The sequence below is a fragment of the Nilaparvata lugens genome, chromosome 3 (assembly GCF_014356525.2).
Source record: "Nilaparvata lugens isolate BPH chromosome 3, ASM1435652v1, whole genome shotgun sequence".
NCBI lineage: Eukaryota > Metazoa > Arthropoda > Insecta > Hemiptera > Delphacidae > Nilaparvata > Nilaparvata lugens.
The window spans coordinates 28318841-28342055 of record NC_052506.1 but is presented as its reverse complement, the minus strand read 5'-3'; the positions used below and the strand labels follow the sequence as shown (position 1 = coordinate 28342055).

General features: G+C 33.4%; 1 protein-coding gene across 1 annotated transcript in view; it reads left to right on the top strand.

Annotated features, from left to right (window-relative positions):
* LOC120350374 (potassium voltage-gated channel subfamily KQT member 1-like) overlaps positions 1-23215 on the top strand; it is a 97413-nt gene that overhangs the window by 22659 nt on the left and 51539 nt on the right. The window contains exon 2 of the mRNA XM_039423467.1: positions 19420-19610. The gene's annotated coding sequence lies outside the window, so the exon portion shown is untranslated. The remainder of the gene's footprint in view (positions 1-19419; positions 19611-23215) is intronic.

Here is a 23215-nt window from a genome sequence, read left to right as displayed (position 1 = left end):
AGGCTCTCATATTTTCCTCTGTCTCTCACCTTCTGTAATCATATTTGAGGTTTTTCACATGTTCATCGCATTGGCTCGTTGTCTATCCAATCGGAGTGGACAGGAATATCACTTCTATGTCTATAACTGCTTCCCAATATGTTGAGGAATTATCGCTGTTCACAATGTTAGAATGGCCTTCCACCTTTTAATACCATTGTACCATTGATTCGAGTGCATGGATTGTATTTGTTTGATATCATGTTATTACTGTCATGGATATTTGATCGCAATTTAAACGAATGTCTGAGGTTTCGATTGGATAATAACATTCGTATTATCCATCCTATAGACTACAGTTAAGAACCATATTGGAGGGAAATCTAGGGAAATTTAGAATAACCATTCATTACCTATAATAAAGCTCAACTAATGAAGACCAACTTGTGAAATGATATTTCCTGCATATTTCAGAATAAGCAATGCAGATGAATAATCCTTATTTTTTATTTCTGGCTTTATTGGTGTTTTTGACTAATTCAATAAAATTAATTGAATATGACTGTTGATATACATGAAAAAATCTTGAACTATAAAGAAAGTGAGAAGAAGCAGACATTTTTTTGAAAGATAATTTTTGTCTCTTTAGCATTCTGATGGTACTAGGATCACTTTTATCGTAGAACTGTATATTGCTGAAATAAATCATTATTGCTTCATGAGAGAGAGCACTTATCCTTTGTTTATTACAGGAAATATGTCACATGGATTGGATATTGCATATTGTCCGTCAGTAAGCTATTGATTTTAAAAAATCAGCTGATGTAGATGGTGACCAAAGCCAGATTAAACATTCCAACTCTCTTTATCTGTTTGATAAGATAGGATTCTAATTACATCGAGAATAATTCGTCCGAGAAGTCTATTATTCTTGTCACGAATAACTCTTACTCATATGAAAAAGCTGATGGAGGAATGTGCTGACTGGTTTCCATTGTCAGATAGGTTCCTTCTACCAAATAAAAGAAACTCATCGTTCAACAATAAATCACTTTATCTGATGATTTTCAGTTCAATAACTCCCAGACTATTTACTACTTAAAGCTTCGATAACTTTGATTATTGGTGTTAGATTTGTTTGTTGGATTTATTTCGCGTATTGGTGAATTTGGATTTGTGATTTTTCAATTTCATAAAGGCTATTCAAAGCTCTGTTCAGTGCTCCTTTAGGTTATCTTTAGGTGGAAAATATATATTCAAATTTATTCCATCCTATTATATCTATTAGAAGAAACATAAATGGTTCATTGAGAACCAGGGTATGCTTGTTAGCAGTCAAGTTATTCATTATTCGATTCCAAAAACGATTTGTGATATGGAAAACGAAATTTTGAAAGTCTTAAAACCTGTTATTCATGTATTCATTCATAGGACTTTATAATTTGCAAAAGATTATGACTGGAAGTTTTTGAATTTTTCGATGGTGAAGACTGGAAGCATAAGTTTCGAGCTTAGTTTAAGCTAGATTTGCAAACAATGTGTATTGTTTTTGATATCCTGCTTCACTTCGAAATAAACTCAACATGCGTATTCAAACTCCTCATATTTACTACTGAAGATGATGTGGACACGTCGGTTACGTGTTGGATGAATAAATTATAAAAATCCCGAATCTTCGAGAATATATCTGAATCAACAGAAGACTAGGTCTATAAAAAATGAGGATTTGAGTGAAAAGCATGAAAAACAGTTGAATTGCAAAGACCTTCTGTTAGTTGGAATGTATTCAATTGATTCGTATGAGGATATGAGCTAAAAGCTAACTGAACTTTCCGATAAATTCGTATCGATTTGTTGGAAGAGCTTCGCTGAGATATGGAAATGCAATTCGGTTCGCTCGTACAGATAACATGCTAGGGTGGCCCAAGTGAGTTCAGTCCATTATTTGATTCGGAGATGTATTCAATTCACGGTACAACAAATTATTGTGAATTGTAGATAACACTTTTCAAACATTCAAAGACTCGGTCTTCTCTTATCAGTCTGTTATGAAATTAAACAAAATCTCTACCTCACAGTTCTCTGATGTGACAATATTGTAACTACATGGTCGACAGTTGAAGATAATCATCTATTACAGTTCAAATTTGGGCTTTCCATTAAACAGACACCTTTTCACCAAAATGGAAGAGCAGATTAAAGTCGAAAAGTTAATCTATCGATTGATAACTTTGAATCATTTCAATTAGACTAGTCTGATTAAAACTCCATAATATTATTATGTATCTTGAAGTATTAGAAGTGATAGTAGATTAAAAGTAAAGTAATAGTAATAAATGATCTATCATTCGCTCAGAGTAAAATTATTATGAGCTTCCCATATTCTAATCTAATTCTACAGAAATCGGAGAATGGAGAAAAAATAATTTTCCGTTTGAAAAGTTTAAGTGCTTGTGACCAAAATCTTTTGTTCCTTTAAAATTATTTCTTTAATATGTGAATATTTCCCATTTTAGTGATAATAATGTGAAATTTCCCTCTTATGTTTTTGGTTTTGAAGCATCTAAATTTAAAAATCTACTTTGTGAAAATAATTAAGAACTTAAAGTTTTGTGAAGTGAACAACTATAATACATAATCTATTTCCGGATGTGTAACCTTATCCAAATTTGGGAGAGAAATAGTACAAGGTTACCTTGTACCGAGTACCTTGAACTTTTTTATCTCTATTTTGATGATGTACTTTGAGTTTATAAGCTTGAATTTCCATTGTCTAAGACGGAATTCTAGGAAAAGTTTATCGCTGCATCGATATTGATTTTAGAAATGCAACCCTACAAATTTGAGAAAACGAGATACAGTATGGAAAGGTAAGGGAGCCGTGGAAAATTTGAGAAATAATATTGGAAGATTAAAAGAAAATAGCATTAGAAGAATTTACATTTCTTTTTGGTTGCTTGGTAGCGAATGTTGAAATGTGGTGTGTGACGGATGAGGGTGTAGCTTATCAACTCGCCATTCTTTCTCCACGATAAAGAGCTAAGCGACTCCAAAAAACTCATTTTCTTAATAGCTTCCAACTGAGTTCCTGGAATCTCTCACAACTAAGGCTTTATGAATGAAAAAAAAGAATGAATCAAAATTATGGTCACAAAATTATTCATCTCAGTGAGCAAAATTTATAATCATTATTATTTCATTGGTGAGCACGGTTTTGTGGATATATTTACAAAGAAGGGGCACTTTTATGCAACTTTCATTTTATTTTTATAACACTGTTTGACTAGTCAATTAACTTACGCACAATACGTGCAGTGTCAAGTAGGACAGATTTTTGCATTCTCTGTACCACGCCTACCAAGTCAATACTTCGACAAGTTTCCACAACTGACTTGAGTATCAGGCCATTGACCGTTATCAAATTGGAAGTATTCTCACAGTATTCAGCCCATACATTTCTTTCAGCTCAAATGATAGCTCTCGGTATTTTCTGATTTCCTCGCCTTTGGTCTTCTGAGCATTCTCATCCGAAGGTACAGTGATATCAATTATATAAGCCTCCAGCTGATTCAATACTAGGATGTCAGGCTTGTTATTATTACTATCATTATTGTTGTTATTATTATTCAATTACCTGATTCATTCTATTTACATAAAACCTCCATTCTATTTTATTTCAATTCTGGATGAAAATAAGTTTTATCTATTAGCCTTACACTTTTGTCCTTTTGTGAGGTTGTAACAGGATAACATGTTTGAAGGCATTAAGACCTGATTAAACATGAAACTCCTTGACAGCACCACCACAGCCCAAGTGCACTTCTAGATTTATGTGGGTCTCAGTTTCTCAAGAACTGCCGTTACATTAATCGAGATATAGTCCCTGACTTCTTGTTAAGTCAGTCTGTGGTAGTTATTTGTGGCAGTTTATGAATGAAAAACTTTCATGAGATGTCATGAACATTGTGATATAAGATCATGGAATTTTTATATTATGGTGTTTTGATATATCTCACTGGAATTTGCTTGCCTAGTAACATTCTACTCACAACTAATCTCTAAACAAGTTCCAAGTTTCACATTGAAATTTTAATAGGTTTAAAGTTCCCCTCAATATTTTCAACTTTCAACTCACAAATCAGTATATGTGAGTGAATGAGAGAGTTGAGGAATGTATTGAAAATCCTTGATCTCATTATGTATCAGGCTTTTACTGCATATTATGAGATACAATTCCCATGAGACAAGAAAGAAGCTTTTCCATAGAATAGACTTTCGAATGATTGACATTTTAGAACAATCTATAAACTCAATACGGCTCGGAATGATAATTTATGTTGTCATGGAATATAAAATGGCTTTTGCTGAAGTATCCCAGTTGTCTCCAGCTGTCCCAGTTGTCTGATTAGATATGGAAGATTGAGTGGAGTTTGCCTTATTATCACCGTTTCGCGTGCTCCAGCGCACTAGACGACACTCAACTATTGTACTTGCAAACGACGCTCTGGAGAACTGAGCTGGAAGCACAAAATGGAATGAGTTCACTGTGCATAGGTCACATCGATTCCATCCTAACTGGATAACTTACTGACATCCTACCTCCTATTTTTGCAGTTTATGAGCGTTTTCTGTAATTTCGCAGTGTTCTGGGAGATAATACTATATTCTTATCATACCCACCAGTGGAACTATTGAGCTTGAAATAGAGAAAAGCTTCTGTGAATTGAAACGCTCTTCCAGTTTTATTCCGTTCTGGGATTTTTTATATGCGCCAAGTTCAGCAAATCTTCCTACAGCAAAGTTTTATAAATGTTGATGTTCCTACAGCAAAGCTCTGTAAATTTTGATGCTCCTACAGCAAAGTTTTGATGTAATATCCTATCATTAATTGACTTATTTTCCACCACTTATCCCTTCATTGATATAGTTCGATGTTAAACATGGAAATAAGGGTGATTTACAATTTTTATGATCCTAATAGTTGATCATAAAATTCACTTTTTACGTTGCAAAATCTGCAAAAATGGTCCTAAATTTGGAATTATCACAACTATGCAATTACAGGATCAAACTAGGAAAGTTATAATAGTTCCACCTAGGTAATGCTTTGGGAAACGTTCAAATCAGTACTCACAGTTTCTCTACATTGATTGAAATTCTCATCATCATCTTCACTTCAATGATTAGGTTTATTAATTGACCTATTCCAATACCCATCTCTTTCTCAGCCTTCCTAAATCTCTTTTATCAGTAGATCTATAGTTTTGGACTTCAAGTGGCATTCTTCCAGGTGGCATTCTATTCAAATAACTAGAATGCACCAGTTGCGTCTATTTTGTAGAATTCTTTCATGCAGAGAAGGAACCGATAAAATCTTTCTTATATCAGTATTTCTGATCCTATTAATACTAGTGCAGCTGAATACACACCTCAGATATCATGTCATTTCTGTAGCTCGAATTCGACTGTTCATTCTCCGTGTGTGAATCCAATCCTCACTTCCATATAGGAGTTTCGGAACAGCAATACAAGTATAGTACTATAGAACCTCATTCTCGTTTCTTGCCCAGTTCTATTTTTGAGGCTTCTATGGAAAATATGAATGAGCCTATATATTTTTATTTGGATATTAAAACTCAAATACTTTGGAAATAAATTTTTAATGATCATAGAGTTAACATTACCGTCAACAATTCATTTCTATCACAAAGATAATGCACCTATATCTAGGTCTAAACAGTATTGATAGTCTACACCACAACATAACATCTGGCGAGTGATGACATAAACCTCTTAGCTTGAAAGCTTCACTCTACTCGTAATTGAGAGTGAAATGAATGATGAGTGTAGAGTGTAGGCTTTAAAAGGAATGAACTCGAGTTACTGAGCTCATCAAACTCAACAAAGGAGGCTTGGCGAGGGAAAAGTGACGTTAAATTTCGTATCACCACTTCTATACTCCCTAGCCATCACGACAAGCCCAAGACATCAAATTAAGTATCCTAAGTATCCTAGTGGAAACCCTATCCATCAAGAGTGAATCGACAAAGCTAAAACGCCATGAATCATACATAATGAGTAGTCTACGTTGGGCAATCCCTCACAAACAAAGTAAAACTCAAATAAAGCACGTGTTCAAACATTTCCATTGAAATAAAAATTTATTCAATATTTAAAATTTGATAACTTAAACAAAGTTCAATTGGGTTCTTAGGAGATATGCAAGTGGGGAACGAGCTTGAGAGGTTTATAGTGACTACTATGGCTTAACGATTGAAGAATATTGAAGAATTTATTCAATATTTAAAAATTGATAACTTAAACAAAATTCAATTGGGTTTTCAGGAGATAAGCAAGTGGGGAACAAGCTTGACACAACATATCCATTGAAATATGATTTTTTTCAATTTTTAAAATTTGATAACTTAAACAAAGTTTAATTGGGGTCTTAGGAGATATGTAAGTAGGGAACGAGCTTGAGAGGTAATGCCTCTATAGTGACTTCTATGGCTTGACGATTGAAGACTGTGGCATATTATGTTGTTTATGAACACATCTTTGATACGAGAACATCTTTGATACTTGTACCAAGTGGTTGGCGCGTTGTAGGCTGTAGTGCGAATAGCTCAAGTTTTGTCCCATGCTGTAGCTTTAAACTCTCTTATACCAAGTATTGGATAATTGTGTAGTTGATATTGTATTAATTATTGTATTGTCTCAAATGCAGACCATGATTGGAATTGTAATATACAGTTTCAACAGACTCAATTTTATCTTCGTACATAGAAACAACTCTTCAATTGGAGAGAAAATTATCGTCTAAAAACAGAAAATCAAAACCGTGGTTAACTTCTAAACTTGTGAGATCAATCAATCTATTGTGAGATCTATCAACACAGGGATAGTTTATGTAAACAGCTAAAATACCCTCTAGCTATGAATTAATTAAGCGTTCCTTGAACTACATCACTGCACGATACGTCGTGACAACTGTAATAAAATTTATGATTTGAGGTTATTCATGTAATATTCGAAACTACTATTCTATTGCACAATAACTGTGAGATTAATTTCATACTTTTACGACTTTCTCAATGTTCCGGATTCGATGGTAGTAGCTTTCTGTTACTTGAAGCCTACATATGGAAATTGATGTATGTAAATTCGAAAGAAGGCTGCTGTACAGCACATGAAAGAGCATTCATATTCCTTGAAACATTAAGAAGTCAGATACTCACTCTCGATATGCCAAAGTTCTAAAATAGAGATACCATAAAAATCGACCTAATATAGAAAGCTGTTTCTAATGCGGTACAATTTTCTTTGATGGGCTGAGCGTGTATGAAGGCTGAGTAGATTATCATTTTATTGCCAATTCTAGTTGTTAAAAAATATCACTCTCCAAAAAGCTCATGTTCGTAGGCAAATTCTACCTATTCACGATCTAGAAAATGATAAATCTGACTGCTGAGAACTAAGAAAAAGAATAGATTTTGACAATAATTCTACAGGTTTTTCAGACAGTAGGCTCGATGGGTCGATGATACTGGAACAATTGCACTTGGTTTCGGGAAGGTTTTGGGTTTGTGAGTGCGAGTATGTATGTGTGTGACTGATATTTGAGGACAATATCTTAATTACCAATGAACGGAATTACTCAAAATTGAAAAATACGTCTTGAAGGATAAAGCCCAAGTCGAAATTATAAGTAGGGGTAAAGTGAGAATACTGCCCCAAAGCTGGCTCAAACCTGGCTCAAACCTGGCTCAAATCTGCCCCAAATCTGATTCTTGGTTCTAACCTTGCCCAATCCAATGTAATCTGATCTAACCTAACCTAGCCATACCCCTAATCTCACAATAAACCTCAAATGAAGATTTCCCACTTTTTTGGAAAAAAAAACTAGATCCAGCTTTTTTTATTTCTTGAATAACTAAGAAACCGTTAATTTTACAAAAAATCTAAAAGAGTAACTTTTTCCAGTAAATCTAATAACGAATCCATTGACACCCCATTTGTCAAGATTGAACAAAAAATAAGGATCTCATGGGAAAACTAGATCCAGTTTCTTGAATAACTAAGAAACCGTTAATTTTACAAAAAATCTACAAGAGTAACTTTTTCCAGTAAATCTAATAACAAATCCATTGACACCCCATTTGTCAAGATTGAACAGAAAATAAGGATCTCATGGGAAAACTAGATCCAATAACTAAGAAACCATCAATTTTACAAAAATTTACAAGAATAACTTTTTCCATTTGTCAAGATTGAACAGAAAAAGTAGATCCAATTTCTTGAATAACTAAGAATAATTTTTTTCAGTAAATCTATTATTTGTCAAGGGATCCTAACTCTGAAACTGAGCAACAAGCATTTTTATGTTGAGACCCTTTCTTAAGCAAACCTTAGCACTAAACCCCCCCCCCCACAAGGGGGGGTTGAGGGGGCTTGACCCTCTGCCTTTAACCTGAACTACTTGAAAACTCACCTCAGGTTGTATTGAGAAGGAAAAATATATATAATAAAAATGTATAAGAAACAAGTCAAGTCAGATATATTACTTGTTGATCAGAGTGTACATCTTGATGAGAGTATTACCAAATATGAGTATATCACTCACACACCATATATTCAACAGACATTTAATTACAATGATGAAATTCGAATTAGTTTAAAACAAGAAGATATTTATACACTTCCAAGTAGAAGTTTTCTCATAATTGAAGGCGAAATCAAAGTGAAAGATAAGAATGATGTTGAAACCAAGGACTTTTCACTTATCAATAATGGAGTTGCATACCTATTTGATGAAATCAGATATGAATTGGGAGGGGTTGAAGTTGATCGCACACGTAATGTAGGATTGACAACAACCATGAAAAACTATCTACGTCAATCAAAACTCAATGAAAAAATTATGGAGAATGCAGGATGGAAGTTGACTGGATGGAAAAGTTTAGATAAATTCTGCTTTTGCATTCCTTTGGATATGTGGTTAGGTGTAATGGAAGACTATAGAAAAGTTCTATTAAATGTTCGTCAGGAAATTGTTCTATTAAGATCATCATCAGACTTAAATTGTATTGAATCAGAAACAGCAAAATCGGTGAAAATTGATATTACAAAACTACAATGGAAAGTACCCTATATACATGCTTCTGACACTGTTCGTCTTGATCTGCTGAGTTTAACACATAGTGATATACCAATTACAATTCCATTCAGGTCATGGGAATTGCATGAATTTCCACAATTACCTGAAACTACTAATCTTCAATGGACAGTTAAGACAACTTCAAACATATTGAAACCTAGATTCATTATTCTTGGATTTCAAAAGAATAGGAAAAATGTTATAACTGCTAACAGGTCACATTTCGATTTCTGTAATCTGAACAATGTTAATCTCTATTTAAATGCTCAATCATTCCCCTATGAAAATATTGTTGGTAATAAACATTTATTGTATCACATGTTCTCTGAATTCCAAAATGAATACTATCCTTATAACAGCAGTACATCAATTGAGTATAAAACATTCGATGAATATGCACCATTGGTTGTTATAGACTGTAGTAAGCAAAATGAACTATTGAAATCTGGTGCAATAGACATAAAGTTGACATTGGAAACAACAAATAATTTCTCAGAAAAAACCAGTGCCTACTGTTTAATCCTCTATGATAATGAGTTTGAATATACACCACTGAGTGGAACAGTAAAAAGAGTATTATAAATCTTCTATAAAATAACAAAAACTAGACATTATTCAAATCAAAAGTATTATCTACAAATGTATCAATATTTTACCTTCAGCATCATCCCATTAATTTGTAGAATTGTTCTTGTCTTGATCTCCAACCATTTTCTTCAAATTTAATTTTAAAGCATTTTATATTATTATTTGATTTATCAGCTTCTTTCAAAGCAAAATACTGACTGTGTATCCATATGAGCTTAGATTTTTCATTAAAGTTGAATAATGTTCTTGGTCTGGGTAACCAAACCTATATTTTTTTCTGGGTGTACTCACCTACATCTACAATTTCTTTCTGGGTGTACTCACCTAAACCTAAGATTTTTCACCTATATTTATTACATTTTTTTCATACCATTCTTTAAAAGAGATTCCAGAAGAGAGTGAGAATTGTTGGATTAAGTTTGGATCAGTCATATACTTCCATTCTTTTTCATTATTGAGATTAATGTTTGGTATGAAAGTTGCAGCTAATGGTATACATTGTAAAAAATGGAAAAAATTCTGAATCAAATTTTTGATATCAACATTAATATCTCTATTATTATCTTTATCATACAAATATCGACCAAATTTATCAACACTCATGATCTATTTTTATAATAAATGTTTAATACAACCTGAGGTGAGTTTTCAAGTAGTTCAGGTTAAAGGCAGAGGGTGAAGCCCCCCCAAACCCCCCCCCACCCTGTGGGGGGGGGTTTAGTGCTGAGGTTTAAGCAAGGTCTCAACATAAACATATTATTGTGTGCTTAGTTTCAGAGTTAGGATCCCTTGACAAATAATGGATTTACTGAAAAAAATTATTCTTTGTTATTTAAGAAATTGGATCTACTTTTTCTGTTCAATCTTGACAAATGGAAAAAGTTATTCTTGTAAATTTTTGTAAAATTGATGGTTTTTTAGTTATTGGATCTAGTTTTCCCATGAGATCCTTATTTTCTGTTCAATCTTGACAAATGGGGTGTCAATGGATTTGTTATTAGATTTACTGGAAAAAGTTACTCTTGTAGATTTTTTGTAAAATTAACGGTTTCTTAGTTATTCAAGAAATAAAAAAAAGCTGGATCTAGTTTTCCCATGAGATCCTTATTTTTTGTTCAATCTTGACAAATGGGGTGTCAATGGATTCGTTATTAGATTTACTGGAAAAAGTTACTCTTTTAGATTTTTTGTAAAATTAACGGTTTCTTAGTTATTCAAGAAATAAAAAAAAGCTGGATCTAGTTTTTTTTTCCAAAAAAGTGGGAAATCTTCATTTGAGGTTTATTGTGAGATTAGGGGTATGGCTAGGTTAGGTTAGATTGGATTACATTGGGTTGGGCAAGGTTAGAACCAAGAATCAGATTTGGGGCAGATTTGGGGGCAGCTTTGGGGCAGGTTTGGGGCAGCTTTTCTCCAGAACTCTCACTTTACCCCTACTATTATATTATTATATAAAATATATATAATAGTAATTCAAATGAGTCATACTCATCATGTTATTTTATAATGATATTCATGTAATAGTTTTGATATCAATAGAGAATATGAAATCCAATGCAATTGCTCATTTCGCGAGTTTGAATTTTGCAGTTATCACGTATTGTGCAAGGGAAACTTTGATAAGAACAGTTATCAGCAATCAAGGCAATGTGCTGACTTTGGAATGAGTTCTCAATCTACTTGGTGTGGGTATAAGGGAACAGAAGTAGGCTTTGTTATTAAATAATCGATAGAATGACACCGATAGAGCAAGTCGTGCCTAGACTAACCCAGTGATTACTAGAGCCCTGACCGAATTGCATTCTGTCCCAGACATGACATAGCCTACTATTGACAGGTTCAAGGGAAATGCATTCCAATTGAACTTTCCCCTCTGAATAAAGCACAAATTGGAGTGAATAAAACTTTATCATTGTCATATAATCTTATCAGTCAACTCTTGTTCGATGATATTCTCTACTATACGGTTTTTCCACTTTGCATATACTCATTCTATAATTATATAGATGGTAAAAAAGTTAATATTGATACAAGCTTTGATGAATTTATTCAAACTGCATAGAACTCTTGAGCACTTATGATCTCTCATATGAATGAAAATTATTTAACTATGATATCGAGATTTAATTGAATACCATGTCATGCTAATTAATACAAAAGAGAATCTGATTGTTAAAAATGCTTTGAAATAATAATTCCATGGATAATATCTGATTCATATACAAGGTAGTCTGTTGCCGGGATTAGAAGCTGTTATACTCAATCGAAGATATTGAAAATGACCATTCGTTAAGAAACGATGTCAATGTATCTCTTGTAAAATATTGATGACTGATAAAATTCTTATTCTTATTATTATTCTAATCATTCAAGAATGAGAGTTTAATTCTTATTCTCAAGTTTCTCTATAGGGCTACTGATATTATTGAAACATAATAAAAGTTATCAAATACCTTTTTTTATTTCATCAAATCATAAAAATAAAATGAAAAAAGTTATTTGATAAAATAAAAAAGGGTATTTGATAAATTTTATTATGTTCCAATAATTTCAGTAGCCCTATAGAGAAACTTGAGTATGAGAATTAAACTCTCGTTGCTGTGGTGTCATCATTGAGAACTTATTACTCTTGACGTAATATATATGGGCTAAGTATTATTTCAAGATAGAAGATCTTCATTCACTCTTACTGTATATAAATACTGAAATGAAGCTTCAATATTTCAAGACATTAACAATTCGACAAAGGAAGTATGGCATATTTAATTCCAAGTCTGAATTCCCTGTCACGAATATGAACCAATGAAGTGCATCAGTGATCAACAATAACAGTTGAAATAGCCGAGTTACTTGAGTGAATGAGAAAAGTGTTTTGGATGGTAGAAGATCGCTTGCCCACTTAGGCAAGGGTGGATTGAAGGGCCACTCATATCGATCGCACTCACCTCCAGCTCCGCGCGGGGGGAACTGCCACGGTAACTGGCAACAAGCGGCCACTAGCCACTCCGTATGTCAAACTTACATCAGGGAAAGATTAAAAACACTGCTCAGCTCAAGTCCAACTGCATTTCACAGAAACAACTGCCAATGATCGTTTCCGTTGTAAATAGTTTGTCAAAACTGAAAATCCAATTCTTGAATTCACAAATATGCACTTGAGCGCTTACAAATGATTATGACCTCTCATAGTAATGAGATTTTGAGCGATGATGAAAATATGAACTTTTCCCCATTCGAAGATCATCCATGTGGGGAACGTTTTCCATTGATCAAATATTGTGTTATTGTAAAGTATTATTTTGATTTGAAATAAATAATATGAATTTGAATGTGTGGTAAGGTGATGCATAGGTTTCAAGTAGTATTCCAGTTTGGCAGGATGGAGAGTTTTCTCTCATTAATCAATTTTGCTTCTCAATATTGATTTTTTTAGAAAACTAGCTGTTTTATAGAATTATCTATCTCTGTTTGTTTCTACTACATTTCATTCTCTGTTTATACACCTCCTACACATGGAGTTAATTTGTCACAGGCAATTAACCTAATATTCTGGCACTGTTTTACAGATTGGATGAACTGTTTGAATTTACATAATTGAATCTGTTTTTTCATTTTTTTTCTGTTGTCATCATTCTCATTGATATACATTATATGTCATTTCTAACTCCTCAATATGATGGTAAGTACTGTACGATAATATACGATTCTAATTTTCGAACTGTTTTGTTACTCGTCGCCTGCACACAAACCAATAAGTTTTTGCTGGTAACGTCAATCAATTTTGAGAAATTTAAATAATGTATTTTTGTACTTTTACGTGATATTTTATTTCAATATAAAATCCATTGTTCTAGTGTATCATTTTAAGGCAATAACATTTGATTTCACTTGTTTGAACTTACAGTCAAATTTTAATTTGAAGAATAGATTTTGAAAAAGGCAGTTTCCTTGAGGAGTGTTCCTTTGAAATTCCAACTGTATAGAAATCTTATTTATTTGTTGAATAGCAATGATAATATTATCTGGTCACTATGTGGGATACGCATCCTAAATAGTTTATACTGCTTTCTTGCGTCAAATGTTTAATTAGAGAGTTTTGAATCCGAGGATGTCATTGATAAAACATTTTGGATAACTTTTGATTTCGAAGCTTCGAGAGCTTGCTCAATCGATGAACATTCGAACCAATTATATTCTTGTTATGGGCAATATGCCAAAAATAATCCTGCATTTCTTCCAAACACGCCGTTGGAAATTGAATGCAATGTTTACGTAGCCTAATTCAAGAATGTTATCGAACAGAATTATTCTCAGTTCATAAAAACTTTGATTTTCTCAGCTTGATGTACTAATCTTGGCATATAGAACCGATCCAAAGTTGTTAAATGAGGTGGAAGAAAAATCAGGCTAAATGAAGGGTGAAAAATAGCAATCTAAACTTGGAAAAAACGTCAGCTCTCCAATTGATTGATGGCTGAAATGTAGTGTGTGAAGCATTTGATAGGTCTCAAGGCTCTTTACTCCAATCAACTTGGGGAGGTTCACTTCTACCCTACTGTAATAAATTCCTCCTACATCGTCTATAAGTCGCTTTTTTCTTGAAGCTGCAATATTTCTCTTGTTGCTTTCAAGTTGGTTTTGTCAACTCAATATTGCAATAACAGTGTTATTAGTCTTCAGTTTTCTCAGCAACTATTGTGAGAACAATTCAGTCTACTAGACTTATTCTGAATGTCTCTTCTGATCCCCTCTGATAATCAGAACCTTTTAAAAATAATTAATTATTGAAACAATAGAATTTCTTCAATTGGAGATTGGGATTTTCATTTCTACAATATTTCTCACTGATTATCCGGGTTTACACGTCAACATTTGCTATTCCTTTTTTAATAATTTCTATGATCCGTGTATTATTATTTGGATAAAATTCCTGTTTTGACAACTCTTACAAGAGATTGAAGTAAGAAGAGGAATATTGAGACAATTTATTACAAAAAAGTTGAAAATCCATCAAATATCCATCAACATATAAAACGAAAATGCCCCTTATAAATTGACATTTCACACTATCATTTTTGATCAAAGAACGACAAAACAGTTTCAAAAAGGTAATAGAACTCTTGTAATTTGGAAATAGTAGATTTTTGAATAAATCGTAGCTCTTGATTAGTTGATAAGACTACTGCAGAGTAGTCACTAAACAAAAATCGATTTGAACTGAAAGGGCGTTGGATGACATTTGGGGGGGCACGATATATGGCATTCCATTATGAAACATGTGTTGAGTTTCAACTTACAGACTATAGGAGCTGATTTGTTCAAGTGGAATTAAAAAATCGAAGAGATCGTCTAGAGAATTTTAACTAAGAATTATGTTTTACTACTAGTATTTCTAAAAAGTGTAAATGATTATTTTGACCATAAAAACTGATTCTACTCCATTTCATGAAGTTATTAATTTGAACTCATGATATTCCAGAATAATATTTCATTGTACAGTATATCAACCCTATTTTTACACATGCATTTTCTGCGCGAAAATGAACATACAATGCCCATATAAGTAAAGTGATTTTTCAATTTGCATCTATATGCTTCTGTAATAAGCATGTAATATGTTTCTATGTAAAACATACCTCTATATGAGCATACTTGACAAGAAGTCAAGTCACCTCAAAGGAAAAAGGAAGTAAAGAAATACTTTATCAAGACGACTTCATAAAGCTGTCCATAGATGGGAATTAGCTTTGCCAAGACAACTCGAAAACGCCTTTGGATATGACCCCAGATGTCAAATATTTGCTAATTCATAACATGTGGGTCAAAGGTAGGACTTTCCCAAGCCAATATAAATGATCAAGAATTGATATCAAATAACTGTAGTTATTGATTCATGAAGAATCAATGAAGTGCTCTTGAATAAAAGTGCAGTCTTTTGGATACTTCAAAATTTGGTTGAGCTCCTTTGAAACTACATAAAACAGAGTACCCCAACATTTCCAGAACTGTTGACCTCTTGATGGATAGCATCAATATGTTATTCTGGGGGTGATTATTATCTCACGCTATGTCCGAGCATTGGATAGGTACTCAGGAAAGAAACGAGTGGAGGGCACGCTACACCTGGCTCTGTTAACATTTTGAATTATTCTCGAGAAGCCACCTTGCTCTCTGATTTCAACGGAAAAGTAATCCACAACATTTCGCAGCTGTGTCATATGCGGTTTGAATATTTTAACTGGACATGGAACATAACAGAGCATAACAATACTTCTTCCGGAACTCAGCTCGTTATGATGGCTCTGTTATAGTGGTTTTATCCTTCCATAACCCAGCAATATTGTTGACATGATTTTTGAGAACTTATTGTCATCCTACATTCTTCGTAATGAGAAAAATTGAAAATGGGATAGTCAAAAAAATCAAGAGTCAGATTTCATCAAAATTTTGAGATTTCATATCTTGATAAATTCTATTAAGAAAAATCATATCTATTAAGGAAAATTAAATTGAACAATGAGCAATTTTCAAAGGTGCTTGTAGATTTACGCTCCACGAACACGCGCATTTCACTTTTCATCAGCTGATGAATTATTATGATCATCTGTTCTTATTATAATTGTATTTTGTACATCCTATACTATTGAACGACCAATTTCTGTTTATATGTTTATATGTTAGTATTTCACCGGATCTCGAAAACGGCTCTAACGATTCTCACGAAATTCAGAACATAGTAGGTTTGTTATATAAAAATTCGATCGCACTAGGTATCATCCCTGGGAAAACTCGCTGAAGGACATTAAAAGGATTATTATTATTCATCCTTGGGAAAACAGGTGATAATAATTATTTCGTCGTCTGTTGATGATGGAAGTGAGTGAGCGAGTTCATGTGTGTGGGACTGTGTCAAAATTATGACTCAGCTGTTGAACTTTTGTAATCATTCAATCAAGTACTTAGTGCCGGTTGCAAAAAAGCCGGGTTATTTTCAATCCTGATTAAATCCAGTAGATCCATCTTTTTGAAATGGTCTTCTCTGATTTGGTTCACGTGAAATTAATCAGGATTGAAATTTAACCGGCTTTTGTGCAACCGGGCCTTTGTGAAGGAAATTTTTGCATTCCTTTGGGAATTAATCTCAATTTTCTGTGATTAGATAGAACATTTCTGTATGAAATATGAATGTTATTATCATTTCTTCTTTCGTAATAAATGTTTTATGCTTTTGTACTCCAGAGGAAAGCTTGGTCCCCGATATTAATAAATAAGATAAAAATATAGACACCTTATTATAATCATCATAAGAAACAATTGAACTTTGAAAAGAAGAATCTCTTGAAATTGCTAGTAGGCCTACTTCAGTTAATGTCTTGGGAGTTCCAAGACACAGATGTGTCCTTTCAGACTGTACATCTAAAACATGAGTAGTCCAGAAGCATAAAATCAGTACTCGTAAATCAATGTTTGAAGTCTGACTTTGAGTTGCACCTGGGTGGTCTTAGTGAGCTGTATAAAGATTTGGTGCTCTTCTACTACGATTCATTGCAGTAGTGATTTCCAATCTCTCAAAGACTGTTCACGAGTGGAAGCATTCCATCCTGATTATCTTACGTGGCTGTGCAGAGGACAGAGTGGGGTAAGGAGAACTAGTTGAATAAATAATTACCTATCACATTGCTGAAAGTGATGAAAGGATGGTCTCGTATCATTTTTCCATTGGGAACTTCAATGAAAAAAAAACTCAATTTTTTTATAACTTCACCACCCCACCATTACTTACAACATGCCCTGGAACTCCCACAGTTTGAAAAGTGATCAACTAGGATGAAATTTTCATAATTTCAATAATTGTTTTTTTAAAAACATCATCACTATGAATAAAACGTCACTTAATCAATACGTATGACACAATTGTAGGCTTAAAAGTTTTGCCAATTCTTCAACTGAATTACATGTTTTCGTTTCCAAATAGTATGGAAGCACGCAACTAGATTCATCAAATTTGGATGAATCACGAATTCAATAAGTAAAAACACTAATTTCATTATTTATAAATTACAGTTGGGTATCTGCTTGGACAATCGCTGTTATCTACTCAGTAGCAGTTGATGAGTAATAATTAATGATATTTATTATAGCTCTATTGTCATACGATTTGGAGTTTAACAAAGTTTAAAGTTTTTCAAGTTAAACAAATTTTTTCAATTGTTGAGTATTTCTCTCTCAAATGTACATTAGAGCACAATAAATAAATTCACCAAGGCAATGTGTCACATGAATTTAAAAGCTTAGTAATGTTGTGAAACAGTCTATTATTTCACCAGCACAGTTCTGCACGTTCCCTTGTGGTTTGTACACAGCCATTGTGGACAAATAGGGTCTTGATTAATTAGTCGTAGCCACTCTTATTCTTGGTCTATCTGAACTCAGTTTTGCCACGACCAGTTTCGAGTTGAGAAGCAATAGATCTTTGTCAGCCGCTACTGGTCTGTTTATTCGCAGTGAAGTGTGCTGAATTTATTGTCTTTTGTGTTTGACTGGCAAGAAATAGTGCGGCTCAGTTTATATCCTTCGTTTTGCGAAGCGCTATTGAATATTGCTTGTTTCTATATTCTTATCAATTGGGAAGGCTTGGAAGTTCCCTTTAACAATAAAGATGTTGTGCTGGACACAAAATTTTCGCTACAATTAAAGTTATTATGTTAATAATAATATGCCCATCGACGGATCAGCTTATAATTTTTTTCGTTAACAAGATCTATTAAAAAACCTTAAATCTTGCTAGATGACCAAGTTTATAAGACAATGTAATGATTTAATGAGTCTCTATTCCGGTGTTGCCTATCCCATTCCTCTTGTATGAGAGGAATGTACTAACTTGTACTAGCTTGGAACGTGATTAATGTCTATGAAGAAGATGAAGTTGCATTCTGTTCAAGAGTGTTAAATACATATAATATTTATTATACGGACGAAAATACGGAAGTCTTGTGAATGCACTGATTATTTTATTTATTTATACGTTGATACATACAATATCATTCTCAACTGCTGTTGTAGCTATGGTGAAAGTGATATTTTCGAGCTCAAAATTTAAGTGATTTTATTCTATATTTTGTGAATATTTGAAGTTTGGTGTTTGTTTTAACGGAAGTTTCATTATCAATCTATCTAAATTTGAAATTCTTTGTTTTATTCTGATTCATAGTTTCAGATTGAAGATTTGGTGTTGAAATTGAAGTGAACATAACCTACATAATATTTGGACGATTTGTGACAAAATCAGGAAATTGAAGAAGTTTTGGGCAATAGCCTGTTTTTTCTTTTCCGACTATTGTATTGTTCGCTCTATCTAATAAATAAATAAATAAATAAACTATGAATGATTGGTAAAGAAACAAAAGGCTTAAAGCCCAAAACTGTTCCAAAAGGAACTCGAACAAAAGGCTTAAAGCCCAAAACTGTTCCTTTCCCAAATTTAAATAGAAATTGTCCAAAAATAGGTTATATTTACACTTGATGATTTTTGTCCAATTTTGAGCCAAAATATTATTTTATCATATTATACATATTATCGCTACTGTAGTTAGTATTCAAGATGATAATTCAGCTTCGATACATTTTCTTATCTTGATTTTAAAGGAATCTACCACTCCAAATTACTAACCTTTTAATACAATATTTTGTTTCAGATCTTAAAGAGAGATAGTATGCTGCATCCAGGAAAACTATTTCAATTCTCCCTCTCACAATACGGACCCTGGCGAATTTCTTCAATTGAAAGTTTCCAATAACTCTAACAGTGATTCGAAATTCTGAGGTATTAATGGAGTGAAAGCTTCTATAATGGACTATTCCAAGACATCTTTAAAAATTCTCTAAGGTAAGTTAAATTTTGTTTACCAAACCTAAACCTTTTCAAATGATATTAATGCATTTTATAAGCAATTTTCCAATATAAAAAGAAAAAAGAAAAAAAAATTCCAAAAGAAAAAAAACATGAAACATGACTGTTCAAAAAAATCAAGAATATCTTGTTGTAAATCTCATCCATAATAATTCTCTTTTTCATTGCGGATGATGCCCACATAGGCTTTCGCTTGTGCGTGGATAATGGGAAGTGCCTGGGTTATTTGATGAGATGATCAAACGTCCACTTTGATGGAATCTCGTCACTGACGGGATTCAAACCCACGAACTAGCAGACTTATAAGTTTGTCACGCTCCAAACCGCTAAACCAATCCGGCCGGCGAATTTTAAAATAACGTAATATTCCTCCTTGCTTAAGAATGGAAAAATTTAAACATTGAGAAAATAATTCGAAACTCAACACGATTATAATATTTGTGAAAACCCTGCATTCGAATGAGATAAATGATACTTTTCCATTGAACCATACAAATATGTCATGGAAGAAAACTATTGCTGGAAGATAGCGATATTTTTACCACCTGGTCCATTCGTTTTTCCATCCTTTTCCTTCTTTTTCTTCCCCATCCCATTCTTCCATACCTATCATTTATTCATTTTCCCTGATACCTTTTTCATCTTCTCAAGGATTGAAGGTTTTCCTAGCTCATGGATAACCATAGTAGGAAAACCCTTCAATGCTCCTCCTCCTCCTCCTCCTTTTTTTGCACCACTATTAATTTATCTTGTTTTATTGTGATTGTTTTTACTTTCCTTGCCCTATTACCATAGGTAAGGAAAGTATTGCTTTCCGAAAAAAATTAAGGTACACCAATTTCTAAATTTCTATATTTTCTAGGTCCCCTGAGTCCAAAAAAGTGGTTTTTGGGTATTGGTATGTGTGTGTGTGTGTGTGTGTGTGTGTGTGTGTGTGTGTGTGTGTGTGTGTGTGTGTGTGTGTGTGTGTGTGTGTGTATGAGTGTATGTGCGTCTGTGTACACGATATCTCATCTCCCAATTAACGGAATTACTTGAAATTTGGAACTTAAGGTCCTTATAATATAAGGATCCGACGCGAACAATTTCGATCAAATGCGATTCAAGATGGCGGCTAAAATGGCGAAAATGCTGTCAAAAACAGGGTTTTTCGCGATTTTCTCAATAAGCTCTATCAATTGTCACAAGTCTCATATCTGTAAAAATTCCAGGAGCTCCGCCCCATCTATGCAAAGTTTGATTTTAGATTCTCAAGTATCAGGTTTCATATACAATTTAATCAAGAAATTCCAAGTTGAAAAGATTGAGCATGGAAATCTCTACAATTAATGTTCAGTAAAATTTTCACTTAAAATTGAAAATAATCTCGAATTTCGAGAAAATGTTATTATTTCAAGTGCAAACTGTTGATTCTATTGAATCATTCACTATGAAGAGATAGCACACTTCGTGTGTCTCCAGTGTTATTGTCTTGTCAGTGTAGCTGTCTTGGATCTGTGAATAGTAGACTTTTATGCGCGTGAACACTAGCGTCAAGTGATAGATTTTCATAAAGGCAAGGAAAATTGTGTGAGTGCTCCACACCAGATTTTTGTTGTTTGTTTTGCTTGTATTAATTTGCTCATCCGTATTTATCTTGCATGTGTGTATGAATGAAAATTTATTGATTGATTGATTGTTGCTAGATGGCATCTGGGCAGCCAAGAAATGTGAAAATGCAATGCTTTCAACGCGTGGCTCAAAGTTTCAAAGTTTCTCTTTGTCCACTTTTACATTTTGTAAACTATCAGAAACCGTCTTAACACACCCTTACAAGTTCCCGGCATACCACTTCAACTGAATTTCAACTTTTCTGGTCGAGTTGCTATTCAAAAAATCTGAGCGATTATTATAGGTTACTTTGAATAGATTGTCAGGGTTGTTTATCGATAGGATCCAGTGGATGTGACTGCCAAATTCCAATATTTTTGTTTGTTAGATTTCAGATTCAAAAATGAATAAATCAATTATTGGTTATTTGACTAATCAATCAATGACACCATTTCACATTTACATTCCAGATAGATTAATACAGATGTCAGATAAATGAGAAAATTCGTTCCCGCTACACGTTTCTTTCAATAGTAGACCTCTAAGTATTTAGAAAAAAATATTAAAAATCTACCACATCGAAACACATATTCAAGAAATCACCACAGAAAACTTTAAAGTTTGATTGACTTATAAATAAGGCATCGATTGTAGCCTTCTCACAGGGACAATATTAGCCTCCACTAGCTGCCTCCCGAAGCTGGCATATACATTTGAGTTCATTGAACATTTCCAATTCTACGTTTCTGCGGTAGCTAGTGGAAGCTACTATTGTCCTTGTGTGTAGTGTGCTTTATGGATGCATATTAGGGTAATATTGGCCTACACATTCACACCTACTGGTACCCAGTCCACCTTCACACCCCGCTATCTCCATGACACCACACAAACATCAGAAGAGAACATTTTAAGGTAATGCAATCCACCTTAGTTCTTGAAAAATTGGAAAAAAGTCCTGGAAAACATTTCTTCCCAGATATATAAATTACTGGGAAAAAATCGAAATAACATTGTGTAAATAAGGTGACACAATAATTATCGAAACCTTTTGGCACGTTTCAATCAATTCAATCACCATTGAATCAATCTCAGTTTAATTTATAGCTGCACCAATCACGAACTTGAACTTTCACTTTCTTTAACGTAAATCAAGTTCACTCTATATATACTCATTGTATTCCAGCAAAAGTTCATGGTTTATTTCTTTTACATTCTTGTATCTTTACTACACAACTTGATGGTTTCATTTCTGTACACACGAATCCAAGCGTGAGATTGAAATTTTCGAGAGGCATGTCAAGAGGCCGCGAATTTCACTATCTTCACTTCTCATTGTCACGCGATAACAGCTTGTTATACCCTCGTAGAATGTTACCTGATTCAGGCTAAAGGGTTGGTTCATTGAACTCTTGAACTCATTAGTGATTTCAATTAGCATTCTAATACTGAAACGCAAGGAACTATCTTGTGTGATATAATTGTATTGAGCTTTTTCATTTCTATTCATAAAATATCCAATGATTTATTCCTCATTAGGGAAAACGTGTTAATTATGATCGTTGCTCACTGCTCGAAAGTCAGTGATCAAACTTTTAAAGCTGTGAATATTGTTTATGTACACTTTCTGTACTTGTATTATTTGAGTTAACGTGGATGAATAGTGTATCTGTTACCATATCTGTAGACTCCAATGTGTAAACTGGTTAATAGTTATCAATACATTGAAATTATTTCCTCATATTAATGTCTATCAAGTCAAATTACGAAAAACATAACCCAAAAACCTTCTATTTGAATTTAACCCCCTCATTCCTCATGGATGTATTTGCTTTCCCTTACGAGATCTAGGTAGGTTTAATGGCACTACTCACACTAGTAGGGCTCAAATCCTACGACTCTAGTCGCGGATACCAGTCATTCGGATTTTTAAACTTGACTTATTCGAAATTATATGATTTAAAGCTTATTTCAATCAAAATTTTCTTTAATGA